At 49.2% G+C, this 21,686-nt stretch overlaps 1 protein-coding gene across 1 annotated transcript in view; it reads left to right on the forward strand.

Annotated features, from left to right (window-relative positions):
- LOC136834727 (uncharacterized) overlaps positions 1-21,686 on the forward strand; it is a 223,422-nt gene that overhangs the window by 1,064 nt on the left and 200,672 nt on the right. The gene's annotated exons all lie outside the window — the stretch shown is intronic.

The raw sequence follows: 21,686 nt of genomic DNA on the forward strand, positions 1-21,686 counted from the left end.
AGATGACAAGCTCTCAGCAGTTTTGGGGGGAATTAGAAGAGCACCACCTTAATTTTCTAAATAGTAAAGCAGTCCAATTAGTAAGACTAATTTGTTCCGACACGATATACAAACCCTCGGTCCTTTACATTAGGAATTACTTTCAGCGTAGGCTGGAAACGCCCGTTAAACTCTTGAGCAAGGCGGTTAGGCAGTAACTACTGCCAGGTAGGTGGGAATACCCACCTGCCTGGATGTAAACATTCCAGTTTGCTTTCGGGCGTCATGCGTTGCCAACGTGGTTTCGGATCTCCTTGCCTGAATGTCATTAAGCTCTTATTATCCCGGTGGGATCTTAATGTATTTTTGTGTATATATTACGTGTGTTTGATATTTATTATTACAAACCCACAATTTGTGATAACCTTGCATAGCCGTCATTCCCCTGCACTGTCTTGGGTTGATGGCCAAGGGCGCATTTAAAGGAGCATAACCAAGCGGTAATGCTTCTCTCCAGTAGCCCTTTATTTAGAACTGAAGGTGTTCCCCTGTACAATCAGTGTTGTTTTCGCCGCCTGCGCTTAGAGAGCTGAATTCGGGTAGGAGGTTGCGGGTGTTGTCCGTAAGTTATGCTTCCACAGCGCCCTTGGTGGCCTCCCCTCCGTCCTTTTCTCTCTCCGTAGGTTCTTCCTTTCTCTCCTTCGCCCTCTTTGCTCGCTCGTTGGGTGAAGACTGTGAGGGGGTGGGGGGTGTCGGGCGACCTCTTCTTAGGTACCTCCTCTTGCTGCGTAGGGCAATTCCCTTCGTAGCGAGAGGAGTTTCCCTCTAATCATCTTTGATTTTTCTTTCAGGTTGACAGTGAGCATAGCAGACACAGCAGTAGTTGGCTGGATATCAGGGGATATCTCACATGAAGGAGTCCTGACGTTCATTAGTGTTGGCTGGATGACATAATTCCATGTCGGGATAGTTCCGTCTCTGTTCCCGCTGATGTGGATCGATCGCTGTCATTCCTGGCCTTCATGTATGCTGTGGCAATGCCTCTGGCATATCTGTGGTCCATCTGCTCTTGCTGTTCCCTGTGTTACGCTCCTGGTAACTCGACGACAGTCTCTGGGCGGCTCTTCCTGGTCTCCTGCTGCAACCGTCCTGATCGTTCCTGTTGCTGCTGGCGACTTTCATGTGATGTTCCTGGCCATTGCAGTAGCTCCTGCCTTCCAAACCGCTTCCATAGCTCCCGCATCGGCTGTCCTGATCATGCCTGCTGCTTCTCTTGGTGGTCGTGCAAAGGCCGCTTCCGTTGTGTTCCTGCCAGATTCCCTGGAGGTTATGATGTCCGCCATCCTGTAGAAGATGCCGGTGTAAAGGTGAAGGAAGTCGCCTTGTGGAAGTGATGTTCCTGGCCGTTGCAGTAGCTCCTGCCTTCCAAACCGCTGCCATAGCTCCTGCATCGGCGAGTTCCTCACTGGATGAGTCGGTAGAGTTCTCGACTAGAACTCTGCTAGGCCCGAGTTCGAGTCTCCGGCCAGCCAATGAAGAATTAGAGGAATTTATTTCTGCTGAAAGAAATTTATTTCTCGGTATAATGTGGTTCGGATTCCACAATAAGCTGTAGGTCCTGTTGCTAGGTGACCAACTGGTTCTTAGCCATGTAAAATAAGTCTAATCCTTCGGGCCAGCCCTAGGAGAGCTGTTCATCAGCTCAGTGGTCTGGTTAAACTAAGGTATACTTTTTTTTTCCTGCATCGGCTGTCCTGATCATGCCTGCCGCGTCTCCAGGTGGTCGTGCCCGGGGCCGCTTCCATTGTGTTCCTGCCAGCTTCCCTGGAGGTTACGATGTCCGCCATCCTGTAGAAGATGCCGGCATAAAGGTGAAGGAAGTTGCCTTGTGGAAGTGACGTTCCTGGCTGTTGCAGTAGCTCCTGCATTCCGAACCAGTGCCGTAGCTCCTGCATCAGCTGTCCTGATCATGCCTGCTGCTCCTTCTGGTGGTGGTGTCCTGGGCCACTTCTGTTGTGTTCCTGCCTGACTGCCCTGAAGGTTACCATGTTTTGTGTCCACCATTCTGTAGAAGATGTCGGAGTGGAGGTGAAGGAAGCCGCCCTGTGGAAGTAGCTGCCGTCTTCTTCATCTTATCTTCGATTTCGTGTTCTGCTGCGTCTTCCCTTCCTCTCCCGAGGTCCAAGGGGGTCCCGGGAATCGGACAGACCTCCGTCGGCCGAAGGAGAGGAAGGCTGCTTCTTCCCCTTGATGCCCTTGGACGTCTAGGGACTGCCTCCTTCCGAGGAGGCAGTGGGTCTCACTTTGGCTCTTCCCAACCTTTGGGTTAGGAAACCGATTCGCATAACCCTGGGTTTTGTGTTTCGGGAGCTGCGGGCACGCAGACCTCGGTCTGCGGTCCCATTCCTAGTCCTAGAGGTTCTGCCTCTAAGACGGGGGCTGCTTCGGGCGCTCGTTTGTGAGCTGCTCCAAGTGCTCGAGATTCTATGGAATATCGAGTATCCCGATCCGGTCTGGAGAATATTTCCTCGGCCCAGTTCGGGAGCAGTGTGAGAGAAAGGGTCAAGGCACCCGGGTGTCTCAGCCCTTCCCGCCAGCACCACAAGCACTCGAATGCTTGCCAGTGCTCGGTTGGGTTCCCAGCCTGGTGTCTCGATTCTGGCGGTCGAACACCAGAAGAAGCAGGGAAGAGATTCCCTTTGGGAGTCCTGCGGGGCCTCTAAGGGACTGACTCTCTTCTGGGAGACAAGTTTCTCTTGTTGGCTCTTACTGCCCTAAGACGGGAACAGATTCGCATTCTCCTGTGGGGTCTGGCGTTTTGGGGCCTGCGAGAGCGTGGCCTCTCGAGGCTGTGGCCTCGTTGCCATTCTTGGAAGTGTGCGTCTAAGACTGGTTCTGTGCCTGGCTCTTTTGATCTCTTAGGAAACTGAAAGCAGCCACTCCCAATTTTTGGGAGTCTCATGGGTAGCTCGAATTCCATGAATCACGAGAGCTCTCCTGACGAGAGGCACAGGACGAGAGAAAGTGCTGAGACACCGAGTACCGAGACGCCAGGTGTCTGGGTGCCGAGATGCCAGGTGTCTCGACGGTGCCCGCCAGCTGCTTTGGTTGCTCGGCCGGGTTTCATTCTTGTCTTGAACCTTAGGGTTCGAGCATGCAGGATAGCAGACACAGAATTCCCCTTTGAACCTTCTTCTCGAGGGGCCTTGACCTAGGAGTTTAGAGCTCCAGAAACTAGCAACAGTTTACGGCAGACGAGTTCCGCCTTGTCCAGTTCCGATTATGTTCGCGCGATCGGCTCTGCTCGGCTCGGCCCCTGGTCATGCTTACAAGACTGGCTCAGCTTGCTTGCCCTGCCCAGCCCTTGGTCGCGCTTGCGAGACTGTCTCAGCTCGGCTTGGCTCCCCCGCCTGCCTCCCGTCCACTGCATACCTCCCAGTCTGGATCGCATTCATGCGATCAGCTCGGTTCGGCTTGGCCCCACTCGGTTTTTTCCGAATCGGGTTCTCGGCTCTGTTCGAATGAACTTTTTTGCCCTTCCTAGGAAAGCGCTTTGCCAAGGCACAAGTGCTCGTGTAGCAGTAATCTCCTTCGGTTGATTATCGCTCACAGTCCACCTCTCCTGCTGGTTTTACTGGCAGGACAGGTAGGGGTACTCTTTCTTCTCACCTGTTCTCTTTTCCTCTTGGTTGTTTCGAGAGGCACGAGACGGACAGAGAGAGCTCTTCGGAGTTCGGCTTCCTGGTGTGTTTTGGGTGTCGGTCCCCTGATTGTCTCATAGTACAACCAGGTAGCCAAGGAGGGTTTCATGGATCTGTCAAGGTTCCCTCTAAGGGCAGAGGCACAGGAGTTTCACGCTTTGGAAGCAGCGAGGGGCTTTCAAGTTGTGATCGCCCTCGTTTTTACCGATTCTTCAGCACGAGGATCCCCGGGACAGGACCGCGACTCCTCCAATGAATAATCTTCATCACTCGCAACCCTTGCAGTTCCCGAGGGGCCAAGAGCATTGGGGGCCGCCGCGGTCCTTGCTTCCGAAAGTGTTCTCGACCGGATGAACTCTTTTCTTCGGAGAAGGAGTTCATTCAGGTCAAGACACCAAGCTTCTCCCCTGCCTTTACAGAATACAAATTCTTGCCTCGAAGGGTCTGGCCGACTGCAGTTCTGTGGAAAATTCTGGTGCTAAGAAGAAGGACTTTGTCCCAATTCAGATCTCTGGTTTCATAAGTCCCGAGTTGGCTCGACCCTTAGGAACGAACCTTACTTGGTTCTGCCTTTCTCTTGCAGAGATTTGCCAGATACCTCAGTAATCAAGGTTCGTACCAGGGCACTGCCTTGTCCTTTGGGCAGTGGCCAAGACCTTTGGGGTCTTAGTCATCTCGACTCAGCCTCGAGTTCAAGCCAGCCCCCCTCAACTCCTAAGAAGTCCCAGGCTTCGATAGAAGATTGCGGAACATAGCCTCTCCTACATTTCTAGAAAAGTGTGCATAACTGTCTCTCTTTCCACCCTCTTTCCCATAAGGGAGGAGGGAAGAAGGGAAGAGAGAAAGAAGTATCAACCGGGAAGAAGTTCTCCTACTGCAGATTCCTGGATGAAATGATACTTATCAAGTCTCTGGAGCTGGCAGCTACATTGCTGAGACCTGGGAATGGTTTCCTTCAGGAGAAGTATCTATTTTCCTTGGGTCTTGGCAGTTCTTTTCAGCAGACTTCCATTCTGCTTCCTCTCCTGTGCTCCCAATTTGGGAAATGCCAGCCCGGCAAGAGCTAATTGCCTCTGTATCCTGTCATCTTGCAGAAGCTTCCCCATGGTGGAGAATGAAGGTCTGCTTCCATTCCTCCATCCCTCTTTCCTCTTCAAAGTGTGAGGAAAGAGTTAGGCTAATGCTTGATTGAAGGAACCTTCGAGTATGCTTGCATATTCCCCTCACATCGTGTGTCTACTTCCGGATTCACCGATCGAGGAACAGGCATGCCTGTAAGACTTTGTCTTGAAGGTGTGTGACTGAGACAATTAGTACCTTCTCATCAACTTCCTGAACTCAAGGCAGCCTTTTGGCCTTCTGAGAATTCAGGATGAGTTTTGCGACACTTAGTGGTTTCAAAACCACAGTAGTGGCATACATCGACAAATGAGGGAATTGTTTTTTCGTCCTGTTTCATCTGTTGACGTTTGCAGGTACTCGAGTGTTCTTTAGCACACTCGATAGCTCAGTTAGCCAGATGCATTCCCGGTGGGGATGTATTGGTTTGTGAGCTTGGCCTCTCGTTTGAGTGATCGGGACGGAACGTGCTTTTCATTCTTTTCTTCATGAAGATTCACAAAGAGACTGCTCGACTGAGAGATCCCTACCGTCTTTCTGTTTGTCTGTTGGCACAAGAAAGTCGGGAGTTTTCTCGCTTCTTCGTACCAGACCCAGGGGCCGCTACGGTGAGGCATGCTGTCTTTTTGGGAAACATCGACAGCTACGTTTTTCTCACCATCTTTGTCTGTTTCGCTAGGGGGTTCACAAGCATTGCTCACCCCGAGTTACAAACAAATGCTGGAAAACTTCGCCTTTCACTCGACCTGATGGCTCTGCTTCTGAGGTATCAAGAAGAGTTCTCCTTGATCCAACCTCCTGTAGCAGCTACACAAGAAGCGGTTCTTCAGGCAGTACTTCCCTGGTGTTCAGGACTGGGGACTTTCCAGCTTTCCTTGCAAGCACAGGCTTTCTCACCGAGTGGCAACGGATATAGCTGGATATCTCTTGAAGTTCTCTGCAACATTGTTCCAGGGAATGGATCCGTCTTTGCTGGTTGGTGTCGCTGACGGAACTTCTTCTCGGGTCAGAGTCGCTCTTCAAGTCTGGACTTCCTTGTCTTCTCTGCCGACGGTTGCTTCTCCCCCTTTCATTTGTGAAGAACGTAGGCCCTTGCGACCTAGTCCTCTATCTGAAGTGCTGTGTCGGGTACTTGTTCTCGAGTCACTCCAAGTACTCAAGTCTCCAAGGAATCTCAAGTATCCTGAACCGGTGCCGGAGAGACCTCTCACTGTCCCGGTTCAGGCACAGGACAAGAGATAGAGCCGAGTCATGCATAGAGCCGAGTCATGCAGGTGTCTTGGCTCTTCCTGTTGGCACTACCACGAGTGCTCAGCTAGGTTCCCAGCCTGGTGTCTCGGTCTTGAGGGTCTGAACACATGGAGAGACAGAGAGGAGGTCCCCTGTCCAGCCTTCTTCTCACAAGGTTTCAACCTCGAAGAAGACTGGGGCACGTGAAGAGGACAGCGCAAGTTCTTGCCAGCCAGCCATGTGTTCGACCCTGCCCAGCCCGATTGCATTCGCACAATTGGCTCAGCTCGCGCGAACCTCTATGCTCTCCTCAGGACAGTGCTTTGCCGAGGCATAAGCGCTCTCCTGGACCCGTGATGCTGTCATCACCATGGGTGATGACCGCACGTGCCCCACCCCTCCTGCTGGTTCCACTGGAAGGACTGACGGGAGTGCCCTCAATCTCCTGGGGTTTTACTGGGAGGCACAAGAAGGACAGGAGGAGCTTTGGAGAGTCCTCTCCTCAGAGTTTGACTATGAAGGCCTACATTCCTGGCACAGTCCTTAGATCGACTTGATCATATGCTGTAGTAGTTCAAGATGGATCTAATGTGTCTGCCGAGGTTCTCCCTCCCTCAGGGAGATTAGATCAAGAGGACTGCACCCTGGAAGAACTGGAGGGTCCTCTTCCTCAGGATGCGGATACCCCTGAAATACGGAGGACCTTCGCAGAGATCATCACGCTAATTCGTCAGCACAATGATCTCGGGGAAGGGGCCATGGACTCTTCTGTGAATCGTCTTTCGTGCCCCCAAACCTTTAAGGACCCTAAGAAGGAATCAAAGGTTTCGATTGGGCTGCCGTGGTCCTCACTTGCCGAGGGGGTACTCGACCAGGTGAATAATCTTGTTTCTGGGCAGAAGAATTTGCTTCTGTTGAACCGCTCAGACAAGCTCCTTCCCCCCTCCTCTGCCTCAACAGAAGCGATTTTACACGCCCTCAGAGGGGTCCTTGCCGACCAAGCAGGTTAACCCGGACCTGGTTCGTCTAGGCCCAGTCTCTCACTGCAGCAACTTGTTTTGGAAGGGGTCTCCCTTTCGCAGCAAGCCTGGAGGCTACCACCATACTATGCCAGTGTCTGGAGGTAGAGCCATCTCCTACCTTGCCCACCAGAAGGCAAACTTGTGGGCAAACCTGGTGTTGAAGAGAAGTGATGCTGTCCTGACTCGGATCGCCAGGTCTGTAGGTCCCGAGTTGGCATTGACCCAGACTGTTGCTGGGTTCTCCCTCTCTCTTTCCTAGAGAGTTGGTGGATGCTGCGGTGGACAAGCATCGGGCTGAAGACAGTGACTGCCTTGTCCATCAAGCAGTGGCTAAGACCTCTGGGTCTTCTCATGCCACTGCAGCCTGACCTTCGGGTCAGGCTAGCACTTTCTCGGCCCCTAAGAAGACCCAGGCTTCGAAGAGCACCCGTGGGAACACCCAGCCTTCTTCTTCTGCTGGAAAGGGCTTGCAGTTGTGCCCCTTTCAGCCTGCTTTCCAGTCTGGAAAAGGGGCAAGGGGAAGAACGATATAGAGCCAAGACCTGGGCAGTGGATGTCCTTCGGGAGGGATGTCTACTCCCCTTCAAGTCTCGGCCACCCCTCACCAACTCTCCTTTCCGTCTCCTAACCTATGTTCCTGGTTCACCGAAGGATCTTGCACTCAGGCAAGAAGTGCAAGCCATGCTGAGCAAGGGGCTGTGGAAATCGTGTCGGATTGGCCCCCAGGCTTTTACAGTCATGTCTTTCTCATAGAGAAACCCTCGATGGAGACGGCACGCTCCATGCTTGCCTCCATCAGGGAGAACAGCTTCATGCTTATGGTGGACTTGAAGGATGCTATTTTCAAATACCCATCCATCCGTCCTCTCGCAAGTACCTTCGCTTTATCCCTGGGAGAGCGGTGTTCCAGTTCAGGGCACTCTGTTTCAGGTTCTCGTCTGCTCCTTGTTCATGTGAGTGGTGTCAGCTTGGGCCCATTCGAACGGGATACGTCTGTTGAGGTATCTCGACAATTGGTTTGTCCCACTCACAGTTGCTTCACGACAGGGATCAACTCCTCAAATTTTGCCGCAATCTAGGTATCGTAGTAAATCTCGAGAAGTCTAATCTCAACCCCAAGCAGACTATAAAGTACCTGGGCATGCTGGTAGATATGGTAGCAGCCATAGTCTTCCCCACTGACTTTCCTATCAGCAGGTTCAGGAAGGCAGCACAGTTGTTCCTGTCTTGATCGGAGGAGCCGGCTCGGCAATGGCAAGTCTTCATCAGTCACCTGTCATCGTTAGAGAAGTTAGTCCCTCGTGGGTGGAGACTGAAAGAGTACTGGTCTCAGTTGCGAGACCCTGAATCTTTTCTCATTCCTCTCTCGGGGGAAGTGAGAGGATCTAGACTGGTGGCTGGATGACAGGAACCTCTTAATAGGAGTATTATGCATACTCTGCATACTCTCCCTCTGGATATGCTTCTGTTCTCAGGCACATCGACCGAGGGATGGGGCGCACCCCTGGAGGAGTTGCTGACTTCAGGAGCGTGGAACCGAGACAATAAGCACCTTGACATTAACATCCTGGTGCTCAAGGCGGCCTTCCTGGCCCTCCAAGAGTTTCCGGATTGAGTGATGGGACACTCTGAGGTTTTGATGAGCAACAACACCACGGTGGTGGCATGTGTCAATGCAGGTGCATGAGTGGGTGTTAGCTCACTCGGTAGAGCTGTCAGCCAGATACATTCCAGGCAAGAGGATGTAGTGGCAGATAAGCTCAGCTGCCAGAATCAAGTGATAGGGATGGAGTGGTCCCTTCACTTGGACATCACCAGAGGTTGTTCAATCTATGGGGGCATCCATTCATAGATCTGTTCGCCCCCAGCACAGCAAGAAACTTCAGGCCTTCTGTTCAGTTGTGCCGGATCCATGGGCCGCTGTGGAGGACGCCTTTCAGTGCCTGAGGGACACCTCGATGTCTATGCCTTCCCTCCGTTTTGTCTGATTTGGAGGGTAATCAGCCAAGTGTTGGTCACCCTGAATCTCAGGATGATTCTGGTGTATCCTAACCTACTAGCTCTGCTTTCCGAGGCACTGAGAGATTCCTCCCTGGCCCAACTTCCTGTGTCAACCCCATGTAGAGCAGTACCACCAGGCAGTGCAGTCCCCGTGTCTTCACGGCTGGCAGTTATCCAGCATCTCTTGCGAGCGAGAGGTTTTTCGTGTGACGCAGCAACAGAGATGGCTGGATACCTCAGACAGTCCTCTGCAGTGGTATACCAGGGAAAGTGGGCTGTCTTCTCTGGTTGGTGTCGAAGCTACTATTCAGCAGGTCGCGGACTTCCTCGTCTTCCTTCACCGAGAGAAGCTTCTCTCTGTTTCAGCCATGAAAGGCTATAGGGCTGCACTCGGTCTAGTCTTGTGGCTGAAGGATGTAGACATCTCCTCAGTGGAGATTTTGCTAATGATAAGAAGCTTCGAAAGGTCTTGCCTACCCAGGGACCTCAGGCCCCCTGCGAGAGATGTGACTCTTGTTTTAAGGAGCCTGACTTGTGCACCATACAAGCCTTCACAAGAGTCGTCAGACAGGGATCTGACCCTCAAGACTGTCTTCCTGCTTGCTCTGGCATCGGCGAAGAGAGTTGGAGAACTGCATGGACTTTCCTTCAATGTTAAACACTCGAGGGGATGGGGATCAGTTACGCTCGATTTTGTCCCGGATTTCATAGCGAAGATTCAAAACCCATTGGTCTCTGATGCTAGGTTTGAGTCCTTCACGATCCCTCCCTAGAGGACTTTGTAGATAATGACCCAGACAAAATGCTACTTTGTCCTGTTAAGACTGCTGCAGTGTTATGTGAAGAGGACTCGTCATTACCTGCCTGAATGTTGACAACTCTTCGTTAGCACTGGCTTGTCAAGAAGGAAATGTCCAAGAACACAATTCCTTTCTGGCTTCATGAGATGATCAGGAGAGCGTACTCTGCTGCTGGTGAAGATGACACTGGTACCTTCTGCCCGAGAGCTCAAGAAGTCAGGGGCATTGGTCCAACCCTCGCATTCCAGAAGAACCTGTCAGCTCCTTAGGTACTGAAAGCAGGGGTGTGATCTCGACAGACCACTTTCACCTCTTTCTACCTTCGGGACATGGCCCACAAGTCCTTGGACACTTTTTCCTTGGGACCTGTGGTGGCTGCCTAAGTTTTGTATCTTACCTGGCTCCTCTAACAGGACAGGGTTGCATCTCGCCTAAGATGTTCGGTTGTGGATGTGAGAAAGATTGCGTGACTGGCCTCTCCTTCTCCTTCTCATCCTTCCTCTCTTCCTTTGGGCAGAGAGTGGACTTGAGCCGTTACATACTGGAACTGGTGGTTAATGCAGGTAAACTTGTACGTCGAGTTTTCGTTCTATTTTTCCCTCAGGATTATAGAGGCAAACCCGCTCCTTCTCTAGCAAGGGGAGGAAGGAGACCCTGACAATAGGACAGACCTGATACTTGTATTTGCCTTACTGTCTCCAACTCTTGAGGTTCATCCTAGCCTATTTTCCTATGAGATTACGTTTTCCTCCCCCATTCGAAAGAGACCCAGAAGTCTGATAATTGATCATGCGGCTCTACACCCCGATCACTTTGTCAGAGGCAGGTTTCTCTTCCTTGCTCTATCGACCAGGGAAGAATCCCAGGTATGGCGACCTCCAGTCAGTTCAAGAGACTCACTCAGATTACTCCCTCCAACCAGTGAATCTTCCTAATGTGAAGGACCGATGGTTTGTATATCGTGTAGGAACAAATCACAATATTTTAAAGTAAATTGTATTTTTATATAAGTAACTTACCTGGTAATTACTTAGCTAAGAGTTTCTACTCAAACGGCAGTTAGATTTCTGAATTCCATGTTAGCGATTCTTTTGTTTTGTGTGGGTGACTATATCCCACCCACTTTCGGGGTACGAAAGAGGAACAACACGACAATTTGTTTCTGCCGCTTGTAGCGCTAACACCTGGTGTTGTTACAGCAGTTTAGAGTGTTTTTTCGTAATTTTCTTCCTTGTGAAGTACTTTTGTAGCCTTTTTGGCTTCTTTTTCACATAGTGACTCTTTTTGGATTTGACTTGCATGATTTTGGCTTTTCAACTAGTTAGGATTTGTCTGACACTAGTAGTTCTAGTTTCTGGTATTGCAGTAAAGGCTGCAATACCCGGATAACAAAATTGACTTACGAACCTCACACCTTGTGTTCCAGTTGTAGAGGACAAGTTTGCTGTATTAATTTGATGTGTGACGAGTGTAGGGATTGGGAAGAGCAGAAATGGAAAACTTTAAATTCTCATTTAGCTAAGCTAGAAAGAGATAGGAAGAGGAAAGCAGCCACTAAAGCCAGTGGGAAATTAGCTAGTAAGGCTTTGACTCCTAGATCGGATAAGGCTGACATGTCTGTTAATTCTCCAACTGTTAACCCTTCCCCACCTGCATAAATTAATTCTCCTAAACCACCTACTCCTTCTCCTGGCTCCATCACTTCTGAATCCAATCGCTTCGCCAGCTTGAGAATAAGTTTGAGCAATGTTTTAATATGGTAGTAAGTACAGTAGCCCAGTTAGGGGCATCAGTGTCCTGATGGACAAGTTGGAAAACAGTGCTAAAGGTGAAGTGTCAGTGGAGGAGGCGGCTGCTCGTCCTGCTGATTCTCCTAGGCGTCAGTCCCTGCCATACTCCCTGCTACCTGGAAGGAGGCATACTGGTAGCCCAAGGGAGGTCAGTGGGGTCTGCCCATGGGCAGTCGTCCCCTCAGTCCAGCCTGTTGTACCCCAGGTTGCGACTAGAGACAGCCACTGGAAAGGCGTCTCGGAAGTGCATTGGTTTTCGTCAAGTTCTGAGGAGTCCTCGCCTTGTAAGATCCGTCTTCATCGCTTCCCCGAAGAATCTTGCCCGCTTAAGAGACGTTTCTCGGGTAAAGATCAGTCCCCACATCTCCCTTACAAGAGAATGAGGGAGCCTTCCTTTAGTCCTCAACCTTTGTGTAGCAAGTTGGACAGTCTGGAGCGTTTCTCCTCTTCTCAGCACCAGGAGCGAGGTTCTAGCTCACTGCTCCTTTTGGGCGAACAGCTCCAGATTTCACGTAAGTGCCCTATTCCCTCTGAACATCCCGTATCGGCGGAACGCTTTGATGAGCGCCATGAAGCAGACAAGCGGCCTGTAGCAGCCAGGCGCCCTAATACGGCCAAGCGCCTTGAAGCAGCCAAGCTCCTTGAGGTGGTTGAACGCTTATTTTCGTCGGAGTGCTCTGAAGCACTTCAGCCCCCTCAAGACTCCAAGTGCCCTGCAGCTTCTGATAAGCCTTCTCCTGCATTGGACCCAGCTCTTGAGCTTTTGCAACATAAACTGGATAATATCCTTCATCTTTTACAGAAACCTGTAGCACAGACAACTCCCTGAATTAGACTCGATTATGTCTCTGATCTCTTCTGAAGGCGAAGAAGGGGAGCAGGACTCGTCTTCTGCGTGATATGCAACACTCCTCAAGTTCCTTCTGCAGCAGTTCCTGGATTTTTTTACCCCAGCCTCTCTTTCCTCTCCAGCTTCGTCTTTCTTGATGAGCCATCAGCCCATGGATTTAATGAGACTTCTTAAGATGTTCTCTCTTCCTCATCAAAGAAAGCTCTTCGCTAAGTAGAGAACTGGCTTTTCGAGAAGAGGGATCAAGGAAAAGCCTGTTTTAGTGTTCCTCCCTCTCGCCTTGCATATACGCGGTACTTGTCATATGCAACGGGAGAAGCTCCTTCCCTGGGAGTGGCTGCCTCTTCCCAGGGGGACTTTTCTGCACTCATTGACTCGGGGCGTTCGGCTCTCGCTTCGGCAGAGGCGCTCTTTTCAGCATAGGAGATGGATCATCTGTTGAAGAGTTTGTTTAAGTCCTTCAAGGTGCTGAGTTTTCTTGACTGGTGTTTTGGGAGCAGTTGCCAAGAGACTTCAAGATCCGGCTTTTTTGTGTGATGAAGTCTCAGACCTGTTTAATTTTCACCCCTGCGCAGATAAAGCCATTAGAAATGGCTCACAGGAATTAGCTGCCCTTTATGCCATGGGAATGCTTAAGAAGCGTGAACTTTGGGTCTCGTTCACATAGAAGGGCGTTATGGCCCCACAGAAATTGGTTCTCCCTTTTTCCCCCCTGGATAAACATCATTTATTTCCACAACCCACCGTAAGTGAGATTACAGCGAGTGTACACCAGAAATCAGTGCAAGATTTGTTGACCCAATTGACAAAGCACAAAAGGGACTGGTCTGCCTTCTCAGTTAAACCTTCCTTCATCTCCTCTTGAGCAACCAAAGCCATTTTGTGGAGGAAATCAGAGCTCGCACTCCAGGTCTTGAGGATCAGTTAGATTTGCTCCCCGAGCAATCAAGAAATCTTCTTCTTCCAAATCATCCTCTTGCAAGTGAGAATTTAGTACTTCATGCTCCAGTAGGGGCCAGGCTTTGTCTCTTCTGGGAGAGATGGAGCGAAAGAGGAGAGGACCAGTGGGTGGTGAAAGTTTAAAGGAGGGATACTCTATCCATCCCCTGCAAAGAGAATCCACCATTGACCAACACTCCCGCCGTATTGACGGCTTACTCCATAGGATCAGAGAGGTATTTGGCCCTATCGAAGCAAGTGTCCTCTCTTCTGAGCAAAGAAGCAATAGAAGTAGTAAAAAAGGCAGACTCGAAAGGATTTTACAATTGTCTTTTTGTAGTGCCCAAGGCTTCAGTGGGTTGGAGACCAGTGCTTGACACAAGTGCTTTGAATGTCTCCGTAGAAAAAACAAAATTCAACATGGAAACCATCCACTCAGTTCTTGCTTCCATCCGTCAGGGAGATTGGATGATCTCCCTGGACATGCAGGACGCTTATTCCGTATTCTGATTCACCTGGACTCAAGGAAATACCCACGATTTGTTTTCAAGGAACAGATCTATCAATTTCGAGTACTTTGTTTCAGTCTCTCGATGGCTGACAAGTTTTCACTCGAGTGTTGGCTCCTCTGGTGGGTTGGCTACATTTAGTCGGAGTGAGTATCTCACTATATCTGGACGTTGGCTAATTTGTTCACCCATGAAGAAACGCTGCATGGAAGACTTACAGTGAACTTCGAGAAATCACAAATGATTCCCACTCAGAAGATTCTCTACTTGGGAGTTCTGATAAACTCTGAGTTTTCGGGCTTCTCCGTCACTCAAGAGAGTAGAAGACTGTCTGAGGAAGGTAGACCTCTTCCTCTCACTTCATTCTTGCTCCGCCACCCAGTGGTTGAGTCTCTTGGGGACGATGGCTTCTCTGGAGCAATTTGTAAGACTGGGGAGACTTCACATGAGACCTCTCCAGTTCTATTTAAGAGCTTGCTGGGATCGGAAGGTGCATCAGGGCCGTCATGTCTTTCCGATAACCCCGGAAATGAAGGAGGATCTGCGGTGGTGGAGGTCCACAGACAGACTTTCGGAAAGGAAGTCTCTCGTTCCGGTGAGCCCCGACCTAGACTTCTTTTCCGACGCGTTGGACCTAGGTTGGGAAGCGCTCCTCGGGAACCTGGAAGTCTTGGGGAGGTGGTCTTCAGAGGAGAAAGGGCTTCATATCAACGTGAGAGAATTGAAGGCGATACATCTAGGTCTGCAACACTTCGCGACGCAGGTACAGTACACAACAAGACTATAGCGGTACGTGCAGACGATACCACAGCCCCAGCGTGCATCAAACATCAAGGGGGGACCCACTCATTTTCACTCTGCGAGGTAGCGAGAGACCTGCTATGCTGGGCAGATCAGGACCAGACTTGATTAGTCACCTGGTTCATACAGGGCAAGTGCAATGCCCTGGCAGATGATTTGAGCCATCACAAGCAAATTCTACCCATGGAGTGGGCACTAGATCTTCGCGTTTGTGCCAACCTTTGGAAATTATGGGGTCAACCAAACATAGACCTGTTTGCAACTTCCAGGAATTACTGCCTTCCTCTGTTCTGTTCCCTTGTTCCGGACCCTTTAGCTTGGGCGGCAGATGCAATGATCCTAGACTGGTCCAACCTAGATCTTACGCTTTTCCTCTGTTTGGGATGATTCGAGATGTAGTAAGGAAGTTTTGCTCACGCCACAATGTAAGGATGGCTCTCGTGGCTCCCTACTGGACGCAGAAGGAGTGGTTTCCAGAACTGATCGACTGATTGATCTCCTCGTAGACTTTCTGAGACTCCTTCCCGAGATTCCAAGTCTTCTCAGACAACCCCACATCAGGAAGTTTCATCAAGGAATATGCTCTCTGGCCCTAACAGGATTTCGACTGTCTACAGACTCATCAGAGCGAAAGGATTTCCTAAATCGGCATCAGAGGCTATCGCCAAAAGTAGATGCATCTCCCCCAGTAATGTCTACCAAGCTAAGTGGGCACGCTGTAGGAGCTGGTGTAGACGAAACAAAGTCTCTTCCTCTAATACATCTATTGCTCAGGTAGCAGACTTCCTTCTCTATTTGAAATCATCTAAAGGGTTGTCTTTCTCGACAATACTGTAAAGGGTTACAGAGCGATGCTCAGCTCCATTTTTCAACATACGGGTCTAGACTTCTCGAATAACCAAGACTTGTCCGAGCTAACCAAGTCTTTCAATATCTCAAAGTCCAAGAAAGAGGAGTCCTTCTTTTGGAATCTTGATGTAGTTCTTAAGTGGGTTTTTGACCCTTGCTTTGAATCTGTGCGCTCTTCCTCTCTGAGGGATCTCCCTCTGGAAAACTCTCTTTTTGGTGCCTTAGCAGCAGCTAAAACGGTAAGTGAACTTCAAGCAATAGACAAAAGGATTGGTTTCTCACAAGAAAACACAGTCTGCTTTCATTTTGCTTGGATTTCTAGCGAAAAATTGAAAACCCATTACGTCCCTGGCCCCATTCCTTTTCGATTTCAAGCTTATCAGATATTCTAGGCAAGGAAGAGGAAGAGAGAGAGAGCTGTGCCCAGCACGTGCCCTCAGGTATTATTGACATCGGACGGAGAAGATTAAAGGCCAGTTTAGTAATCTCTGGTGTTCGGTAAAAAACCCCTCTAGACCCCTATCGAAGAACGCACTTTGATTTCTTGAGGGATCTCATCGTCGAGGCACACTCTCAATTAGCGGAAACTGACTTATCGCTATTGAAAATTAAAGCTCACGAGATAAGAGCAGTTGCTACCGCAGTAGCGTTTAAACACAATCTCTCTCTCTCTCTCTCTCTCTGTGATCCTGGAGGCAACTCATTGGAAATGCAAGTTAGTGTTCGCGATGCACTATTTGCGGGATGTCAAGACAGTTTATGATAAATGCAGTACCCTGGGACCTGTGTCCCTAGCTGGCGTGGTGATGGGTGAGGAAGAATAGGAAGTGTCCCTTCCTTTCCTTTTCTCTTCGCCTTGGAAATGGTGTTGAGTTCTTGGGGAGCCTGGGAGGGTAAGACGTACCTGGAGTGCTCATCAGTTTTTAGCGTTGGGTAGTGGTCTTGTTTTTTATCGTTTAATCATTGTTTAGTTATGGTGTAGGTGACTTTGTTCTCTGGTATATTATTTTTGTGGTATTGTGCCCAGGCCAGGGGCAATTATGTATGCTTTGTTGGCATTCGGTGTACACCTTCGTTGCAAAGCTTGATCTTATACTTTGTCAGCCTTCGGAGTACTCCTTTGTTGCAAAGTGTCCCACTTATGTAGAGGCGCATATGGCCATGCCGTCACGTCGCTACAGGTTGAGATGAGCGCCACCAGAGGAAGTATCTACCTGCAGCAGCTCTCTCACCAGGTAAGGAACAACAATTACCTCATCAGTTATAACGTAAGCCTTTGTCCATGACTCCCACCACCTTTCAATGTGGAATCAGCTAAGTAATTACTGGGTAAGTTACTTATTTTTAAATGACATTTTTATGATAAAATTAAGTTTTATATATAATTACCCAGTAATTATGGGTGGAGCCCACCCTCCTCCCTGCACATGGACTTTTTTTTTTTTTGCATAAACTAATTGTCATGTTGGCGATGTTGTTCCCCTTTTGTACCCCGAAAGTGGGTGGGACATAGTCACCTACACAAAACAAAAGAATTGCTACTGCGGAATTCAGTATTCTAACTGCCGTTCGAGTAGAAACTCTTAGCTAAGTGATTACTGTACTGGGTAAGTATATATAAAACTTAATTTTATCATAAAAATGTAATTTTTCCTAACTATACAAGCCTGTGGTCCTTTATGTTATATTTTTATGCCCACCTCATGCCACCCCTCAATCTGACACCTGGGCCGAAAGGCAAACTGAAATGTTTATGTCTGGGCGGGCCGGACTCTCGCATAACAGACAGTAGTTAACTGCCTAAACACCTTGTTTTGTACATATAACTTACCTGGTAATTATATATATAGCTGTAGTCTCTGACGTCACGGCAGAAAATTTTGCAGCGCTAATGAATAGTCACGTGATACCCCTTCCCACCGCCCTCTACAGGTGAGTGAGAGGAACCATAACCCAAACTCTTCATATGTTTCTGCTGTGTGGTACCGGTAAGACCGGTGCAGCTTAGCAGAGAATTATCGCTGATTCTTTCGTTGGACATTGTTGGTGATGTACAATTGTTTGATTTGAATCTTTGGCAGACATTGTTTGTGCTTAGCTTTTTCATCCCCGCTCTTCCTTATTTAGCATTATGTCGGACACTGGTCCTCGGTGTATAGGTTTTGTAGCAAGGGCTGCAAAACTAGATTAGGAAAATTACCATTGACCCTCATTCTGTGTGTTCGGGTGTAGAGGACAGGTTTGTTCGGTATCGTTAACCTATGAAGAATGTAAGGATTTGTCAGGGGAAGAATGGAAGATTTTAAATGCTTATCTGAGAAGGCTTCAAAAAGAGAGAGCTAGAAAAGCTTCAGCTAGGACTTCCTCTTTATCCTCCCGTGATAGTCAGGATTTATCTTTTTCGGTTACTAACCCTGATATTCCTTCTAACAAATCTCCTATCCCAGACCCCGTTATTCCCGAACCCGATACCGTGGTCAGTCTTAAGACGCAGATGGATGCGCCTTTTAGTGTGATGCTTGCTGCCATGGAGCGGATGAGTAAGTCTTTGGTAGTAAGAAGTGCAGTGTCTTGTGATAGTGCAGTGGAGGAGCTGGCTGTTCGGCCCACTCATTCTCCTAGGCCTGACCTCTGTCAAACTCCCCAGCACCAGGGAGGAGGCAAGTCGAAAGCCCAAGGGAGGTGAGTGGGACCTGCCCCGAGCAGTTGGCCCTCAAGCAGTCCTGTTGCCGCTTCCCAGGATGCAGATGTTAGCCATAGAAAAGGCACATCAAGGAGGTGTATGTCTTCGAGTATGTCGAGTGAGGATTCTCCTAAGAGAGGTTGGCGCCAGTAAAGATGTCTCGAGACCATTCAAGAGGTCTAGGTTGGCATCTCCTTTGGCAGTTCCCAAGAAAAGAGTGGCGCTTCAAGATCAACCTCCTTCGTGTAGTTTTTGGGAGGAGCCCGCATGTTTTCGCATTCCGTCGATTCGGGAGACGAGAGGCATGTGTTGGAAGCGCGGAGACGCTTGCGTAAGAAGAGAGTGGTGTTGTCTTCGCCTGTTGTTGCTGCTTCTGGCGTGATTGCTGCATCTAGCGCCACGCGCGCCATGCGCCATCCTTCGTTTCGCCTGGCTCATCGCGCCATACGCCACGCCACGCCACGATCCTCCTGGCGCCATGCGCCAAGCGCCAAAAATTGTTTCTCCTGGTGACTCGTCAAGCTCCAACACCTGCGGTCACCGTGCCTCGTTCAGTTCCGCATTCTCCTTCTTCCGCCTTGCCTCAAGATTTGTTTTTGGTGGAAATGAATAGGAAGCTTGATAGTATTCTCGGCTTTGTGGAAAAAAGTGATCCTTCCGTGAACGAACTGCAAGTTGCTTCGATTTCAAAGGATGCTCCTTCATCGAATGTGCGGCTTCCTACGAGCAATCCTGTGCTGCATTCTCCTCGGAAGACGAATCTTCCTCCATCTAGATCCTTGGCTCTTTCTCCGATTTCTGGTGGTGATGTTGCTTCGGAATCGGAGGCGGAGGTACAACCAGAGAAAGAGAAGCCTTTATCGAGCTATAAGCAACTGCTTCAGTATTTTCTGGAGAATTTTCCGGATTCCTTTTCACCAGTATCTCCAGCTTCTCCGGAATCTCAATACGCTCGTGATAATAGGACAGACACTTCGCTGGCTACCAAATTAGTTCTTTCTATTTCGGCCAAGAAAGGATTGAAGAAAATGGAGGAGTGGCTTGCAGAGAAGAGGGAACAAGGGAAGACTGTGTTTTGTTTTCCCCCTTCGAAATTGTCGTCTCGTCGTGGTGGTTGGTACGAGACTGGAGAATCTTTCTCGTTGGGAGTAGCTGCCTCCTCCCAAGGAGATTTCTCTAGTTTGGTAGATTCGGCCAGGAGGTCGGCTCTTAATTCAGCCAAAGTATTCTTTTCCACATCGGAATTTGATCACCTCTGCAAGAATGCTTTTAAGATTTTGGAAGTTATAAGTTTCCTCGATTGGTCGGTTGGAGCTCTTGGAAGGAAACTAAAAGCTTGCGCCCTTCAGGACGATCAGTTCGCTTCCCTGTCCGACGTGTTAGCTTGCATCGACAGGAGCATTAGAGATGCGGCTATGGAACTCTCTTCTGTGATTATGATGGGAATTCTCAAGAAACGTGAACTATGGTGTTCTTTCACCACCACGGTAGAAGGCTTTGTTCTCGGTCCCAGAAGAAACATCTTTGTTTTTAGAAAGAGGAACCAGCTCCTTTGAGATAGGAAACATCTTTTCCCGCCTTACTGACAGCACACATAAACAGGACGACATATAGTATCTAGGTGCTCCGAGTAAAGTCTAAAACCGTTAATTTCTAGGAAAATGAAGGTGATATCTGCAAAAACACATCAAAATCACCTAGAAAAACATATTTTCATGTCATTTTGGGCTGGTTCCTCTAAAAATCTATTTACCACATCTTTTCCCAAGGGAAATAGTATCTGAGATCGCTTCGACTCTTCAACAGAAGGCAACTCAAGACTTGCTGGCACAGTCCACCAAGAAGCCTAAACCGTTGCCTTCAACAGTTGCTCGCCCGACAACGTCGACGGAAAAATCTCAAGGTCGGCCCTTTCGTGGAAGAGCCCCTGCTAAATCGTTTCCCAGATCGAGAGGAGAGGTCGTTTTGTACCTAAAGCGATCAAACCCTCCGACAAGAAGTGAGAGCGCCTCCCTTCACTCACCAGTAGGAGCCAGACTGTCAGCTTTCTGGACAGTCTGGGAAGAAAGGGAGCAGAACCTTGGACAGTCTCGGTTTTAAAGGAAGGCTATTCAGTTCCATTCTTGAAGGACCCTCCTTTGTCCAGGGAACCAGTGGTCTTAATGGCTTATTCTCTAGACTCAGAGAAATGTTGTGCTCTAGAGAAAGAGGTGTCAGCTTTGCTAGAGAAAGAAGCAATAGAGAAAGTTCTCCCCCCCTTTCTCCCCAGGATTTTACAATCGTCTCTTTGTAGTACCAAAGGCGTCAGGAGGCTGGAGGCCAGTTCTAGATGTGAGTGCTTTGAACCTGTTTGTCAAGAAGACAAAGTTCGTGATGGAAACCATTCAATCAATGCTGTCATCCCTTCTTCCAGGAGATTGGATGGTATCCATCGACCTCCAGGATGCGTATTTCCACATCCCGATCCATCCTGCTTCGAGGAAGTTCCTTCGCTTTGTGTTCAAAGGCGAAGTGTTTCAGTTCAGAGCAATGTGCTTCGGCCTCTCGACGGCCCCCCAGGTATTCACCAGAGTTTTGTCATCAGTGGCGAAGTGGCTACATCTGTTGGGGATCAGAACAGTTTTTTATTTAGACGATTGGCTCCTGCGTGCGAAGACGAAGGAAAGGTGTGTGAAGGATTTGGAAAAGACTCTTCATCTAACCGAAGAACTGGGACTACTGGTAAATTGGCAGAAGTCACATCTGGTGCCATCTCAAGAATTAGTCTATTTGGGAGTTCAGATGAACTCAGTAGTTTTTCAGGCTTCTCTGTCGGTGGAGAGGGTAGAGTCGTGCCTGTTGAAAGTGCGAGATTTTCTGAAGAAGACCCAGTGCTCGGCCAACGAGTGGATGAGCCTTCTGGGAAGTTGTCTTCCGCAGAACCGTTTTGTGAGTTTGGGGAGACTACATCTAAGGCCCCTTCAGTTCTTTTTAAGAGAAGTCTGGGACAGGAAGAAGAGCCCGGACTCGTTTGTTTTTCAAATCTCAGAGGAGATAAAGGCAGACCTCAGTTGGTGGAACTCTCCAGAGAAACTTCAGGAAGGAATTTCACTGTTCCCAAAGAACCCCAACCTCATCTTGTGTGCAGACGCTTCAGATCTAGGATGGGGAGCCACGTTAGGCAAGTTGGAAACAGCAGGCCGATGGAAGGGAGAACAACTTCGGTGGCACATCAATCTGAAGGAATTAAAGGCCATTCATTTAGCCCTTTTAGAATTTTCGAAGGTGGTAAGGAACCAGGCAGTGATTGTCCAATCAGACAATACAACAGCTCTCGCATACATAAAAAGCAAGGAGGGACCCACTCGTTCTCGCTATACCTGGTAGCGTGAGATCTTCTGTTATGGGCGAAAAACGAACCAAACGACGTTGAT

This window comes from Macrobrachium rosenbergii, chromosome 4 (genome assembly GCF_040412425.1).
Source record: "Macrobrachium rosenbergii isolate ZJJX-2024 chromosome 4, ASM4041242v1, whole genome shotgun sequence".
NCBI classification, from domain to species: domain Eukaryota; kingdom Metazoa; phylum Arthropoda; class Malacostraca; order Decapoda; family Palaemonidae; genus Macrobrachium; species Macrobrachium rosenbergii.